Source organism: Abramis brama, assembly GCF_963993115.1.
Source record: "Abramis brama genome assembly, chromosome: 10".
Taxonomy (NCBI): domain Eukaryota; kingdom Metazoa; phylum Chordata; class Actinopteri; order Cypriniformes; family Leuciscidae; genus Abramis; species Abramis brama.
This window is the reverse complement of record NC_139972.1, coordinates 28,465,075-28,481,901: the sequence shown is the minus strand read 5'-3', so window position 1 is coordinate 28,481,901 and position 16,827 is coordinate 28,465,075. Positions and strand designations below refer to the sequence as shown.

General features: G+C 41.1%; 1 protein-coding gene and 1 pseudogene across 6 annotated transcripts in view; one reads left to right on the top strand and one right to left on the bottom strand.

Annotated features, from left to right (window-relative positions):
• Positions 1-1,198, bottom strand: part of LOC311091109 (uncharacterized protein) — a 156,075-nt gene extending 154,877 nt beyond the window's left edge. For all 5 annotated transcript variants that reach the window (XM_084126871.1, XM_084126867.1, XM_084126869.1 and 2 more), the window contains exon 1: positions 1,104-1,198. The gene's annotated coding sequence lies outside the window, so the exon portion shown is untranslated. The remainder of the gene's footprint in view (positions 1-1,103) is intronic.
• A 6,308-nt stretch (positions 1,199-7,506) lies between these two features.
• On the top strand, positions 7,507-8,555 carry LOC311090382 (chemerin-like receptor 1; annotated as a pseudogene). The gene has a single exon. The product of its transcript is annotated as a chemerin-like receptor 1 (transcript).
• Positions 8,556-16,827: the final 8,272 nt, after the last annotated feature.

Genomic DNA, 16,827 nt, shown 5'->3' with positions numbered 1-16,827 from the left:
CATGAACTAAAGAGGGGACTGAGAAATGTGTGAGAAATGTAGGTTGGTCCGGCCTCGGCGGGACTAAAACACTCTTTTCTCCTTTCGCCGGTGAGTGACGCGCGCGAACGGGGCGCGAGGGCGGGGTAGCTTTCTTGTAATGTAAAGAAAGCTAGCCCCGTGACCGTCTGCTTCTGACATCCCTTGTGAACGCCGCAGTTTACGCGGCTCGAACAGATAGAGAGAGAGCGGGAAGGGTGCGAGGCATTTGAAACAACGCCTCGTTGGAAATTTCTCTTTTAGAAGAAGAGAGAGTGTGTGTCGCAGCAGCGAACACACACAGCAGAAAAGGGATATGACGCCGGATAGCGTAACAGGCACGGATGGCTGAAGGCGGCGAAGAATCGTCCGGATTCCTCAGGCGCTGTCCTAAGCTTGCACTGTCGCTTGCTTCGATGGCGGCGGCTTCTTTCAAAGATCCAGCGATGCGGAGAGCTTCGCTGAAGAGATGAAAATCAGAGTTCAGCCTGTTGAGCCTTTCCTTATATACGCTAAGCCACACCCATTCTGGCGGGCTGTGACGTGTGGAGGGCGTGAAGTACCCTCATTGGGCATGACGTCACGCAGGGCTCACCGGTAGGCTGCTGCAGTTGCCGCAGGACAGCCAATGAGCACGCTTATACAGCCTGCTATGGTCTGCTGGCTGCCACACTGCGTTGACAATAAATACAAAATTAAGGATAATTTTTTGGCTTCAGATCTCGAGAAAAGATGACTTTACCCGTAGCGTAAAGTCATCTTACACAATACGAAAAGTCAACTTACACAATACGCGAAAAGTCAACTTACACAATACGAGAGAACCTCTCGTAAGAGAACTGTAATAATACAATACAGCAATATTCAGTGTCCATTTCTTGAGTAATATTACATTGTGAATGATTATAACATGAATATACAATGCTATTATCACGGTAGCAGCAGTTATACAGGCTATTAGCACTGCTGTGAGCTTGTACACAATAGTAAACATCGTTTTTAGCAATCTTATCAAACATCTTTTCAACAAAATCCCTACTAATATATGATCTTTAACATGTCTAATATCACATAAATAAACTTACGGAATTGCCTCTATGATGCTTTAAGGGGATGCAAGTGAATTTAACACCGAGAGCACACCATGTCTGTCTCATTGTTTCCATGCAGTACCAGGAAGGACAAACAGTACAAAACAGGACAAAAAGTGACTTAATAGGAAGTGACATCACCACATGACACAAAAACTCTAAACTTAAAATTCCTTGAAGGACAACATATCTATTACTGGTAAGCCCACTATGAATATTAAAATACGCAGAACCATGTATGACCTTTGCAGCCAAAAAAAAAAAAAAAAGGGTGAAAATCAGTTCGGTATTCAGAGAGGTATGATTAATTAAATGCGCTGACAGCTCATTTCAAATATACAACTTTTTTGATATTAAAAAGAAAAACAAGCAAGCCCAGCCCAGGTGAGAAAAAGTAAAGCAAGAGTAGCACTTTACTTTTCATAAAGTAGTTTTCATAGTTCCGTTTACTAAGGAACGCAATTAGTTACTTTTTTAGGAAGTTACACAATATTGTAATGCATTACTTTTAAAAGTACTTTTCCCCAACACTGCACAAAATCATATTTTGAAGGCCAGCTCAAACACTGACTATATTATATAGGCTAATTATTGTAATTAATAATAAGAATAAATAAAATACAGAAGCATAAATCCATCTATCACCACATGATCAGAACCAACTATTTTCAGACTTGCACAGTAAATGGAGAAACCTGGATTCCTTGTGCAAGAGCAGTGTTTACCAGCCCTGAAAAAGCACAGGTCTGTGTTTGTGAAGTAAAATCAAAAACGCATTGAGAATTGGAATTACTAAAATACAATTCCTCTTATGGCGAATACTACTAAAGCAGGTGCTGAAAGAAAATATAAACCAGACAACAAAATAATTGCTATCATAAAATTGATTGCTCAATGAGGAAGGCTATTTATACAGTATGTCTCAATGGTTTTTGTTGTTGTTGTTGTTGTTTTAGAAATACAGGTCAATAAACATTAAACTGGTACTAATATGTTAGAGTAATTAGAATTATATTCCTAGTAAGTCATGGCGACCAATGACATAAAAATAGTTTATTTCCTAAGAATGAGCTGAACGCCTTAATTTCTCATTAATGAGCCATGACAGAGTGACCTTGGACAGACTTCAGAAAGCATTATGTAATTGATTCCAGTGAATATGATAAGTGAAAAGACTCTTCTCTCTTCCCCTTACAAGGATATTTAACTGTGATTGGGGATGATAAGTAAAGAAACATGTACTGACCGCTTTCCAATCAACTTTCTTATTATTTACCGAGACAAAAGGTACGATTTTTGGCATTTTCTCTTAAGTTTAAATGTTTAGCATGTTTAACAGTTTTTCTGCATTATATTTTAGTTAATTTACATTTTGTATTTTAGTTTTTGTTAAAAACTTTCTTAGTTTTCTAGCATTTTCTTCCTTCCAAATGAATTAAGTGGATTATAATTTGTTTCTTTAACCCTATGTATGTTGAAAATTATTATGACCGCCGCTAGCGTAGCTAGCGAAAGCGGTCATATAGGGATTGTTTTTTTTTGTTTGTTTTTTTTTCGTCATCTACTGAATTTTTTCGTCAACGATACCAGGGACACCGAAACACCGGGGAACATGAAATTTGGTGGGCATGTAGCCCCACTAGACTTTTACGGAAAAATTTCGTTTGGTCCCCGGGGGCCACTCCCCCCCCCGCGCTGGGCCCCCCCAAACCCAAAAAATGCAGTTTTTCCTAAATAACTACCTGAACCGTGGCACCGAGGATGAAGAATTTTTTATGGTATGTTGGTCTACTAGACTTTTACGGAAAAATTTCGTTTGGTCCCCGGGGGCCACTCCCCCCCCGCGCTGGGCCCCCCGTGAATTTTTCGTCAACGATACCAGGGACACCGAAACACCGGGGAACATGAAATTTGGTGGCCATGTAGCCCCACTATAGATTTTACGGAAAAATTTCGTTTGGTCCCCGGGGGCCACTTCCCCTGTGAATTTTTCGGCAACGATACCAGGGACACCGAAACACCGGGGAACATGAAATTTGGTGGGCATGTAGCCCCACTAGACTTTTACGGAAAAATTTCGTTTGGTCCCCGGGGGCCACTCCCCCCCCGTGCTGGGCCCCCCCAAACCCAAAAAATGCAGTTTTTCCTAAATAACTACCTGAACCGTGGCACCGAGGATGAAGAAATTTTTATGGTATGTTGGTCTACTAGACTTTTACAGAAAAATTTCGTTTGGTCCCCGGGGGCCACTCCCCCCCCGCGCTGGGTCCCCCGTGAATTTTTCGTCAACGATACCAGGGACACCGAAACACCGGGGAACATGAAATTTGGTGGCCATGTAGCCCCACTATAGATTTTACGGAAAAATTTCGTTTGGTCCCCGGGGGCCACTCCCCCCCCCGCGCTGGGCCCCCCGTGAATTTTTCGTCAACGATACCAGGGACACCGAAACACCGGGGAACATGAAATTTGGTGGGCATGTAGCCCCACTAGACTTTTACGGAAAAATTTCGTTTGGTCCCCGGGGGCCACTCCCCCCCCGCGCTGGGCCCCCCGTGAATTTTTCGTCAACGATACCAGGGACACCGAAACACCGGGGAACATGACATTTGGTGGGCATGTAGCCCCACTAGACTTTTACGGAAAAATTTCGTTTGGTCCCCGGAGGCCACCCCCCCCCCCCCGCGCTGGGCACCCCGTGAATTTTTCGTCAACGATACCAGGGACACCGAAACACCGGGGAACATGAAATTTGGTGGGCATGTAGCCCCACTAGACTTTAGACATGAAAATGCAATATTATTCTGCTTTAATCGCCCCTATCTTCAGTTGAGATGTTCAGAACTGCACCATATTTCATGTGTATGATTAACTTGACATCCTCTGGGGGTATGCTAAGTTTCGTAGAATTTCATCCATGGGGGGGTATAAAATAAATTCATTTATGTGCACATTTAGTGACTGTACACTCATCGGCCTGTAGATGGTGGTGTTGAGCGAAGGGTTGCTGGTTTAGGATGATACTGTCACTAAGGTTGCCAACTGTCCCGAATTAGGCGGGACGTCCCGCATTTTGGGCCTAATTTATTTGTCCCTTGCGTGACCTCCCGTGTCCCGTTTTTTGACAAGCTGATAAACCACTGACTGATACAACAGCAACAGCAGCAGTGCTGACCACGACACTTGAGAATGATCACCGACACCTGTCATCATCCAATCACAGCTTTTTTTAATCACTGTTTTGAGACAAATCATTGTTTGATTTGCGAACATCCTCTGCCGTCTGGTCGCTTCCGCTTCAAGTCGGACTCGTCTCGCGCTAACGGTAATTTCCTTTCACTGTCCACGTTTTGATTTCGGCTAATCAATTTTGGCGAATGCAAACAACGTGATTATTGTTCATGAGTCTTTTTGCATGTTTAACAGTTTTTCTGCATTATATTTTAGTTAATTTACATTTTGTATTTTAGTTTTTGTTAAAAACTTTCTTAGTTTTCTAGCATTTTCTTCCTTCCAAATGAATTAAGTGGATTATAATTTGTTTCTTTAACCCTGTGTATGTTGAAAATTATTATGACCGCCGCTAGCGTAGCTAGCGAAAGCGGTCATATAGGGATTGTTTTTTTTTTTTTGTTTTTTTTTCGTCATCTACTGAATTTTTTCGTCAACGATACCAGGGACACCGAAACACCGGGGAACATGAAATTTGGTGGGCATGTAGCCCCACTAGACTTTTACGGAAAAATTTCGTTTGGTCCCCGGGGGCCACTCCCCCCCCCGCGCTGGGCCCCCCCAAACCCAAAAAATGCAGTTTTTCCTAAATAACTACCTGAACCGTGGCACCGAGGATGAAGAATTTTTTATGGTATGTTGGTCTACTAGACTTTTACGGAAAAATTTCGTTTGGTCCCCGGGGGCCACTCCCCCCCCGCGCTGGGCCCCCCGTGAATTTTTCGTCAACGATACCAGGGACACCGAAACACCGGGGAACATGAAATTTGGTGGCCATGTAGCCCCACTATAGATTTTACGGAAAAATTTCGTTTGGTCCCCGGGGGCCACTTCCCCTGTGAATTTTTCGGCAACGATACCAGGGACACCGAAACACCGGGGAACATGAAATTTGGTGGGCATGTAGCCCCACTAGACTTTTACGGAAAAATTTCGTTTGGTCCCCGGGGGCCACTCCCCCCCCGTGCTGGGCCCCCCCAAACCCAAAAAATGCAGTTTTTCCTAAATAACTACCTGAACCGTGGCACCGAGGATGAAGAAATTTTTATGGTATGTTGGTCTACTAGACTTTTACAGAAAAATTTCGTTTGGTCCCCGGGGGCCACTCCCCCCCCGCGCTGGGTCCCCCGTGAATTTTTCGTCAACGATACCAGGGACACCGAAACACCGGGGAACATGAAATTTGGTGGCCATGTAGCCCCACTATAGATTTTACGGAAAAATTTCGTTTGGTCCCCGGGGGCCACTCCCCCCCCCCGCGCTGGGCCCCCCGTGAATTTTTCGTCAACGATACCAGGGACACCGAAACACCGGGGAACATGAAATTTGGTGGGCATGTAGCCCCACTAGACTTTTAGACATGAAAATGCAATATTATTCTGCTTTAATCGCCCCTATCTTCAGTTGAGATGTTCAGAACTGCACCATATTTCATGTGTATGATTAACTTGACATCCTCTGGGGGTATGCTAAGTTTCGTAGAATTTCATCCATGGGGGGGTATAAAATAAATTCATTTATGTGCACATTTAGTGACTGTACACTCATCGGCCTGTAGATGGTGGTGTTGAGCGAAGGGTTGCTGGTTTAGGATGATACTGTCACTAAGGTTGCCAACTGTCCCGAATTAGGCGGGACGTCCCGCATTTTGGGCCTAATTTATTTGTCCCTTGCGTGACCTCCCGTGTCCCGTTTTTTGACAAGCTGATAAACCACTGACTGATACAACAGCAACAGCAGCAGTGCTGACCACGACACTTGAGAATGATCACCGACACCTGTCATCATCCAATCACAGCTTTTTTTAATCACTGTTTTGAGACAAATCATTGTTTGATTTGCGAACATCCTCTGCCGTCTGGTCGCTTCCGCTTCAAGTCGGACTCGTCTCGCGCTAACGGTAATTTCCTTTCACTGTCCACGTTTTGATTTCGGCTAATCAATTTTGGCGAATGCAAACAACGTGATTATTGTTCATGAGTCTAACATCCAGCCACGCAAGAAAACATGTAATCTACCTGAGGGAATAATATGCTCAAAAAACATTTCTGATTATTATTAATGTTTTAAAGCTTTTAGAAAGTACATAGAAAGCTTTTGTAACATTATCTTAACTGTCACTTTTGATTAATGTAATGCATCCTTGCTGAATAAAAGTAGGCAATTACTTTCTTTATTTTTTTTCCCAAAAATAATCTTACTAACCCCAAACTTTTGAACTGTAAGCCTAGTGTATAATGTTAAAAAAGCTTTCTATTTTAGATAAATGCTGTTATTTTGAACTATGGTTTGTTTGTAATGTGACTTTTTTCATGTATGACATTAAAATTATTTTTAGAATTAAATACATAAATAGGTTAAGCAATACAAATGTGTTTATGTCTGATAACCTTTTAAACACAAACTTAACTGCAGACACTGAAATGACGTACACTGTGTGATACAGTACAAATATTTTGAGTGTCCCTCATTTTCCTAACCACGATTGTCCCGCATTTTCCTTTTCTGAAGTTGGCAACCCTAACTGTCACACACACACATGCAGGAATACAAACAAACGCAAGCATGCACACACACTGTCATCCACACGCACAGACACACACCCATACACACACACACACATACAAATCCACATGCACAGACACACACACAAACACACACGCGCACACACATGTACGCACGCATACATACACGCACAGACACACACACACACACAGACACACACATACACAAACACACACACATACACACACACACAGACAGACATGCACATACTACTACTTTTTTTAGGTATATACATAAACACGCAATACAGCCAAATTGCTCCACGTCATTTCTTTTTGTGGAAAGCCAGTGCAGGCCTGAGCGGCGGTCATATTTTGTACCGCCATGCGGTACATCTAGTTTAAATTCAGGCTCAAATGTTGATAATGCTCTGTTACAGATAGAGTTTGGCTAAAAAGATTTTTGGTTAATATTTTTTTTGGTGTATATATTTTTTCAGCCTCTTCCACAAATATCAAAATGAGTAAGTATAGCTGTGGTTCTTACTAAAATGACATAGAAGTTTCTTTGAGCAACATTTTGCAATATTCTGTTGTAATTCTCCACATTGCTCAACATGCATTTTTTGTTTACTTCAGACCAAACTGTAGCCCCATCCAATATGACATCAACCAGCAATGCAGTTATCACAGTGAATAAATTAGGGAAAATTCATATTGTCCTCAACTGTGTAATATTTGTAGTTGGTGTTGTTGGCAATGGACTGGTCATCTTCATCACAGGCCTCAAAATGAAAAGCACTGTCAATACAATTTGGTTTCTTAACCTGGCGTTAGCAGACTTCCTATTTTCATTCTTCCTGATCTTTGGTATAATTTACGAATGAGTTCGACTGGCCTTTTGGTAAATTTATGTGCTTCTTGAGCAGCCTGGTGACCGTGTTGAATATGTTTGCCAGCACCTTCCTGCTGACAGCGATCAGTCTGGACCGCTGCCTGTCCGCCTGGCTGGTGGTGTGGTCCCGGACCAAACAAAGTGTCCTGAAAGCAAGGATAATTTGCCTATTTATTTGGTTAGCGTCAGTCACTTGCAGCCTGCCTTTAGTCATCTCTCGGAAAATGATTCTGCACAACAAACACTGTGCATTGAAGAATTTCAGGAACGAGAAACAATCAAGAGGCCCCTGCCTCTTGATTGTTTCTCGTTCCTGAAATTCTTCAATGCACAGTGTTTGTTGTGCAGTATCATTTTGTGGTGGGTTTCCTCATTCCGTTCATCATAATCTCTGCTTCGTATGTTGTAATCGGAGTACGAGTTAAGCGCCTCCGGAAAAACAATAAACTAAAACCCTTCCGTATCCTGGCAGTAATCCTGGCCTTCTTCTTCTGCTGGCTTCCCTTTTATGTTCACCAATTACTTGAAGTGTTAAATACAAATGTTAAATACAGCTTCATTGAGGTTTTCAATCAGATAGGGCCCTTCACAATCATTCTTACCAACTTGAACAGCTGCCTGAATCCCTTCTTGTACATATTCATGTGTGTAGATTTTCAGAAAAAGCTCAAGCACTCTTTAGTATTGGTGTTCGAAAGTGCATTTGCATAGGAACAACTGTCTCTCCTCTCAAAACATTCCCAATCCAAACACATATCTCATTCTCAGGGTGGAACAGGAATGGAAATGACCCAATCTTCAACACTTGAAGTTTAAAAGAAACATAGTATCAAATATTTACATATATCAAATTACAAAAATTTAATAAATGCTAATTCAACGTATAAAAAAGCAGTGTAAACAAAATATTGTTCTGTTTTTTTATTTATTTTTTATTCTGAGGATGGATGATGGAAGCTGATGTGCCAACAAAAAATATAGATTTATTGTGTCATAAATGTATAAATAGCTGAAATGCATGCCTTACTAAAGGGTTAGTTCACCCAAAAATGAAAATTATCCCATTATTTACTCACCCTCAAGCCATCAGGTGTAGATGACTTTATTCTTTCCGCAGATCACAAAAGTTATATTAAAAAAATATCCTGGTTCTTTCCACCTTTGTAATAGCATTTAATAGTGCCCAAGTTTTTGAAGCTCCAAAAAGTGCATTCATCCATCGAAAAAGTTATCCATATGACTCCAGTGGGTTAATAAAGTAAAGCGATGGATTTTGTAAGAAAAATATCCATATTTAAAACATAAACTATGATCACTGGCTTCCGGCCATGGCCGTAGGCGCGTTCACGAGAGAGTCGACTTCCGATGGAATGGTGACCTCTGACCTGACGTATGATGTAGGTGTAGAGTAAGCTTAGTTGAGAATAGACGGCACTCGTGAAAACCACATAAATCTCTTGTGAACACATGTATGACATTTGCTGGAAGCCAGTGATTATTAGTTAGGGCCCGAGCACCGATGGTGTGAGGACCCTCTTGGAATTGCTCTGTTTATTATTATTATTAGGGCCCGAGCACCGATGGTGTGAGGACCCTCTTGGAATTGCTCTGTTTATTATTAGGGCCCGAGCACCGATGGTGTGAGGACCCTCTTGGAATTGCTCTGTTTATTATTATTATTATTATTATTATTATTATTAGGGCCCGAGCACCGATGGTGTGAGGACCCTCTTGGAATTGCTCTGTTTATTATTATTATTATTATTATTATTATTAGGGCCCGAGCACCGATGGTGTGAGGACCCTCTTGGAATTGCTCTGTTTATTAGGGCCCGAGCACCGATGGTGTGAGGACCCTCTTGGAATTGCTCTGTTTATTATTATTATTATTATTAGGGCCCGAGCACCGATGGTGTGAGGACCCTCTTGGAATTGCTCTGTTTATTAGGGCCCGAGCACCGATGGTGTGAGGACCCTCTTGGAATTGCTCTGTTTATTAGGGCCCGAGCACCGATGGTGTGAGGACCCTCTTGGAATTGCTCTGTTTATTATTATTATTATTATTATTAGGGCCCGAGCACCGATGGTGTGAGGACCCTCTTGGAATTGCTCTGTTTATTATTATTATTATTATTATTATTATTATTATTATTATTCTCCGCATTAAATTGCATTTTTGAGGGCCTAAACATGCTCGAAAACTCACGAAACTTTGCACACGCGTCAGAACTGGCGAAAATTTACATCTGATATAGGTTTCAGAATTGGACAGGGCAAAATGGCTCGATAGCGCCACCTATAAAAGTTCAACGGAGTGCGCCTCCCGCAACGTTCCACGTATGTGCACGAAATTCGGTACATACATGTAATGACCTAATACCTACCAAAAAGTCTCTTGGAGCGTAGCCCTAAACACAACAGGAAGTCAGCCATTTTGAACTTCCTCTCAGATTTTTGTGCAGTTTTTGCCATTTTCAGGCCTCATACTTTAACGAACTCCTCCTACAGTTTTAATCTGATCATCTTCAAATTTGGTGAGTGTAATCTTAAGGCCTTTGCGACGTTAAATTGCGAAGATCTTGAGTTTTCGTCGAAGGGCGGGTCCTCGGCGGCCTGACAAATTTCGATGTTTCGCCATGAAACAGGAAGTTGCTGTAACTCAGGCATGGAATGTCCAATCTGCCCCAAACTTCACACGTTTGATAAGAGTTCTGTCCTGAACACATGACCATGCTCATATTCAGTTATAGTCATAGCGCCACCTGCTGGCAACAGGAAGTGACATGTTTAACACTGTTATGGACTCCTAATAACATATAAAAAAGTGCCAGCAAGTGCTAAACATGCTAACAACATACTAGAAGCATGCTAAAACATGCTAGCAAACTCTTAGCTAAGTGCTAAAGCATGCTATTATTGCAATTAAATAGGAATTTGCTGTAACTCAGGCATGGAATGTCCAATCTGCCCCAAACTTCACACTTTTGATAAGCGTTCTGTCCTGAACACATCTACATGAGAATATTCAGTTATAGTAATAGCGCCACCTACTGGTAACAGGAAGTGTCATGTTTAACACGTTGATGCCATTCTAGCAACATGTTAAAAATGCCATTGACTTCTAAACATGCTAGAAACATGTTAAAACATGCTAGCAATACTTAGCTAAGTGCTAAAGCATGCTAATTCAATGAAACAGGATGTTGTTGTTACTCAAGAAGGCAATGTCCAATCTGCGCCAAACTTCACACTTTTAATAAACATTCTGTCCTGAACACATGACCATGCTCATATTCAGTTACAGTCATAGTGCCACCTGCTGGCAACAGGAAGTGACATGTTAAACACTGTTGTGGACATATAAAAACATATAAAAAAGTGCCAGCAAGTGCTAAACATGCTAACAACATACTAGAAACATGCTAAAACATGCTAGCAAACACTTAGCTAAGTGCTAAAGCATGCTATTGCTGCAATTTAATAGGAATTTGCTGTAACACAGGCATGGAATGTCCAATCTGCCCCAAACTTCACACGTTTGATAAGAGTCATGGCCTGAACACATCTACATGAGAATATTCAGTTATAGTAATAGCGCCACCTGCTGTCAACAGGAAGTGACATGTTTAACAGTGTTGTGGTCTCCTAATAACATATAAAAAAGAGCCAGCAAGTGCTAAACAGGTTATCAACATACTAGAAACATGCTAGCAAACACTTAGCTAAGTGCTAAAGCATGTTATTACTGCAATTAAATAGGAATTTGCTGTAACTCAGGCACGGAATGTCCAATCTGCCCCAAACTTCACACGTTTGATAAGAATCATGGCCTGAACACATGTCTATGCTCAAATTCAGTTACAGTAATAGCGCCACCTACTGGCAACAGAAAGTGACATGTTTAACACGTTGATGCCGTTCTAGCAACATGTTAAAAATGCCATTGAGTTCTAAACATGCTAGAAACATGTTAAAACATGCTAGCAATACTTAGCTAAGTGCTAAAGCATGCTAATTCAATGAAACAGGACTTTGTTGTTACTCAAGAAGGCAATGTACAATCTACCCCAAACTTCACACGTTTGATAAGAGTTATCTCTTGAACACATGTCCATGCTCATATTTAGTTATAGTCATAGCGCCACCTGCTGGCAACAGGAAGTGACGTTTAACACTGTTCTTGACTCCTAATAACATATAAAAAAATGCCAGTAGGTGCTAAACATCCTACCAACATACTAGAGACATGCTAAAACATACTAGCAAACACTTAGCTAAGTGCTAAAGAATGATATTACTGCAATTAAATATGAATTTGCTGTAACTCAGGCATGGAATGTCCAATCTGCCCCAAACTTCACACTTTTGATAAGAATCATGGCCTGAACACATCTACATGAGAATGTTCAGTTATAGTAATAGCGCCACCTACTGGCAACAGGAAGTGACATGTTTAACACGTTGATGCCGTTCTAGCAACATGTTAAAAATGCCATTGAGTTCTAAACATGCTAGAAACATGTTAAAACATGCTAACAATGCTTAGCTAAGTGCTAAAGAATGCTAATTCAATGAAACATGACTTTGTTGTTACTCAAGAAGGCAATGTCCAATTTGCACCAAACTTCACACGTTTGATAAGAGTTCTGTCCTGAACACACATCCATGCTCATATTCAGTTATAGTCATAACGCCACCTACTGGCAACAGAAACTGACATGGTTAACACAGTAATGCAGTACTAACCACATAATTATTGTGTACTAAGCATGCTAGAAACAGACTAAACATGCTAGCAACACTTAGCTGAGTCATGAAGCATGCTATTATCACCATTATACAAAACATTTTGTAACTGACTTTGACATACTCTTACTATATATACCTCCTTAAATGTACATTTCCCAACCATGCTCTGTCTTCCTAAAGCCACCGAGTGTTGATGGCACGGGTGCGAGGGCCCTTTCATCGCTGCTTGCAGCTTTAATTATTATTATTATTCTTCTCCGCATTAAATTGCATTTTTGAGGGCCTAAACATGCTCGAAAACTCACGAAACTTTGCACACGCGTCAGAACTGGCGAAAATTTACATCTGATATAGGTTTCAGAATTGGACAGGGCAAAATGGCTCGATAGCGCCACCTATAAAAGTTCAACGGAGTGCGCCTCCCGCAACGTTCCACGTATGTGCACGAAATTCGGTACATACATGTAATGACCTAATACCTACCAAAAAGTCTCTTGGAGCGTAGCCCTAAACACAACAGGAAGTCAGCCATTTTGAACTTCCTCTCAGATTTTTGTGCAGTTTTTGCCATTTTCAGGCCTCATACTTTAACGAACTCCTCCTACAGTTTTAATCTGATCATCTTCAAATTTGGTGAGTGTAATCTTAAGGCCTTTGCGACGTTAAATTGCGAAGATCTTGAGTTTTCGTCGAAGGGCGGGTCCTCGGCGGCCTGACAAATTTCGATGTTTCGCCATGAAACAGGAAGTTGCTGTAACTCAGGCATGGAATGTCCAATCTGCCCCAAACTTCACACGTTTGATAAGAGTTCTGTCCTGAACACATGACCATGCTCATATTCAGTTATAGTCATAGCGCCACCTGCTGGCAACAGGAAGTGACATGTTTAACACTGTTATGGACTCCTAATAACATATAAAAAAGTGCCAGCAAGTGCTAAACATGCTAACAACATACTAGAAGCATGCTAAAACATGCTAGCAAACTCTTAGCTAAGTGCTAAAGCATGCTATTATTGCAATTAAATAGGAATTTGCTGTAACTCAGGCATGGAATGTCCAATCTGCCCCAAACTTCACACTTTTGATAAGCGTTCTGTCCTGAACACATCTACATGAGAATATTCAGTTATAGTAATAGCGCCACCTACTGGTAACAGGAAGTGTCATGTTTAACACGTTGATGCCATTCTAGCAACATGTTAAAAATGCCATTGACTTCTAAACATGCTAGAAACATGTTAAAACATGCTAGCAATACTTAGCTAAGTGCTAAAGCATGCTAATTCAATGAAACAGGATGTTGTTGTTACTCAAGAAGGCAATGTCCAATCTGCGCCAAACTTCACACTTTTAATAAACATTCTGTCCTGAACACATGACCATGCTCATATTCAGTTACAGTCATAGTGCCACCTGCTGGCAACAGGAAGTGACATGTTAAACACTGTTGTGGACATATAAAAACATATAAAAAAGTGCCAGCAAGTGCTAAACATGCTAACAACATACTAGAAACATGCTAAAACATGCTAGCAAACACTTAGCTAAGTGCTAAAGCATGCTATTGCTGCAATTTAATAGGAATTTGCTGTAACACAGGCATGGAATGTCCAATCTGCCCCAAACTTCACACGTTTGATAAGAGTCATGGCCTGAACACATCTACATGAGAATATTCAGTTATAGTAATAGCGCCACCTGCTGTCAACAGGAAGTGACATGTTTAACAGTGTTGTGGTCTCCTAATAACATATAAAAAAGAGCCAGCAAGTGCTAAACAGGTTATCAACATACTAGAAACATGCTAGCAAACACTTAGCTAAGTGCTAAAGCATGCTATTACTGCAATTAAATAGGAATTTGCTGTAACTCAGGCACGGAATGTCCAATCTGCCCCAAACTTCACACGTTTGATAAGAATCATGGCCTGAACACATGTCTATGCTCAAATTCAGTTACAGTAATAGCGCCACCTACTGGCAACAGGAAGTGACATGTTTAACACGTTGATGCCGTTCTAGCAACATGTTAAAAATGCCATTGAGTTCTAAACATGCTAGAAACATGTTAAAACATGCTAGCAATACTTAGCTAAGTGCTAAAGCATGCTAATTCAATGAAACAGGACTTTGTTGTTACTCAAGAAGGCAATGTACAATCTACCCCAAACTTCACACGTTTGATAAGAGTTATCTCTTGAACACATGTCCATGCTCATATTTAGTTATAGTCATAGCGCCACCTGCTGGCAACAGGAAGTGACGTTTAACACTGTTCTTGACTCCTAATAACATATAAAAAAATGCCAGTAGGTGCTAAACATCCTACCAACATACTAGAGACATGCTAAAACATACTAGCAAACACTTAGCTAAGTGCTAAAGAATGATATTACTGCAATTAAATATGAATTTGCTGTAACTCAGGCATGGAATGTCCAATCTGCCCCAAACTTCACACTTTTGATAAGAATCATGGCCTGAACACATCTACATGAGAATGTTCAGTTATAGTAATAGCGCCACCTACTGGCAACAGGAAGTGACATGTTTAACACGTTGATGCCGTTCTAGCAACATGTTAAAAATGCCATTGAGTTCTAAACATGCTAGAAACATGTTAAAACATGCTAACAATGCTTAGCTAAGTGCTAAAGAATGCTAATTCAATGAAACATGACTTTGTTGTTACTCAAGAAGGCAATGTCCAATTTGCACCAAACTTCACACGTTTGATAAGAGTTCTGTCCTGAACACACATCCATGCTCATATTCAGTTATAGTCATAACGCCACCTACTGGCAACAGAAACTGACATGGTTAACACAGTAATGCAGTACTAACCACATAATTATTGTGTACTAAGCATGCTAGAAACAGACTAAACATGCTAGCAACACTTAGCTGAGTCATGAAGCATGCTATTATCACCATTATACAAAACATTTTGTAACTGACTTTGACATACTCTTACTATATATACCTCCTTAAATGTACATTTCCCAACCATGCTCTGTCTTCTTAAAGCCACCGAGTGTTGATGGCACGGGTGCGAGGGCCCTTTCATCGCTGCTTGCAGCTTTAATTATTATTATTATTATTCTTCTCCGCATTTAATTGCATTTTTGAGGGCCTAAACATGCTCGAAAACTCACAAAACTTTGCACACGCGTCAGAACTGGCGAAAATTTACATCTGATAAAGGTTTCAGAATTGGACGGGGCAAAATGGCTCGATAGCGCCACCTATAAAAGTTCAACGGAGTGCGCCTCCCGCAACGTTCCACGTACGTGCACGAAATTCGGTACATACATGTAATGACCTAATACCTACAAAAAAGTCTCTTGGAGCATAGCCCTAAACACAACAGGAAGTCAGCCATTTTGAACTTCCTCTCAGATTTTTGTGCAGTTTTTGCCATTTTCAGGCCTCGTACTTTAACAAACTCCTCCTACAGTTTTAATCTGATCATCTTCAAATTTGGTGAGTATAATCTTAAGGCCTTTGCGACGTTAAATTGCGAAGATCTTGAGTTTTCGTCGAAGGGCGGGTCCTCGGCGGCCTGACAAATTTCGATGTTTCGCCATGAAACAGGAAGTTGCTGTAACTCAGGCATGGAATGTCCAATCTGCCCCAAACTTCACACGTTTGATAAGCATTCTGTCCTGAACACATGACCATGCTCATATTCATTTATAGTCATAGCGCCACCTGCTGGCAACAGGAAGTGACATGTTTAACACTGTTGTGGACTCCTAATAACATAAAAAAGTGCCAGCAAGTGCTAAACATGCTAACAACATACTAGAAACATGCTAAAACATGCTAGCAAACACTTAGCTAAGTGTTAAAGCATGCTATTACTGCAATTGAATAGGAATTTGCTGTAACTCAGGCATGGAATGTCCAATCTGCCCCAAACTTCACACGTTTGATAAGAATCATGGCCTGAACACATGTCCATGCTCAAATTCAGTTATTGTAATAGCGCCACCTACTGGCAACAGGAAGTGACATGTTTAACACGTTGATGCTGTTCTAGCAACATGTTAAAAATGCCATTGAGTTCTAAAAATGCTAGAAACATGTTAAAACATGCTAGCAATACTTAGCTAAGTGCTAAAGCATGCTAATTCAATGAAACAGGATGTTGTTGTTACTCAAGAAGGCAATGTCCAATCTGCGCCAAACTTCACACTTTTGATAAGCGTTCTGTCCTGAACACATGACCATGCTCATATTCAGTTACATTTATAGCACCACCTGCTGGCAACAGGAAGTGACATGTTAAACACTGTTGTGGACTCCTGATAACATATAAAAAAGTGCCAGCAAGTG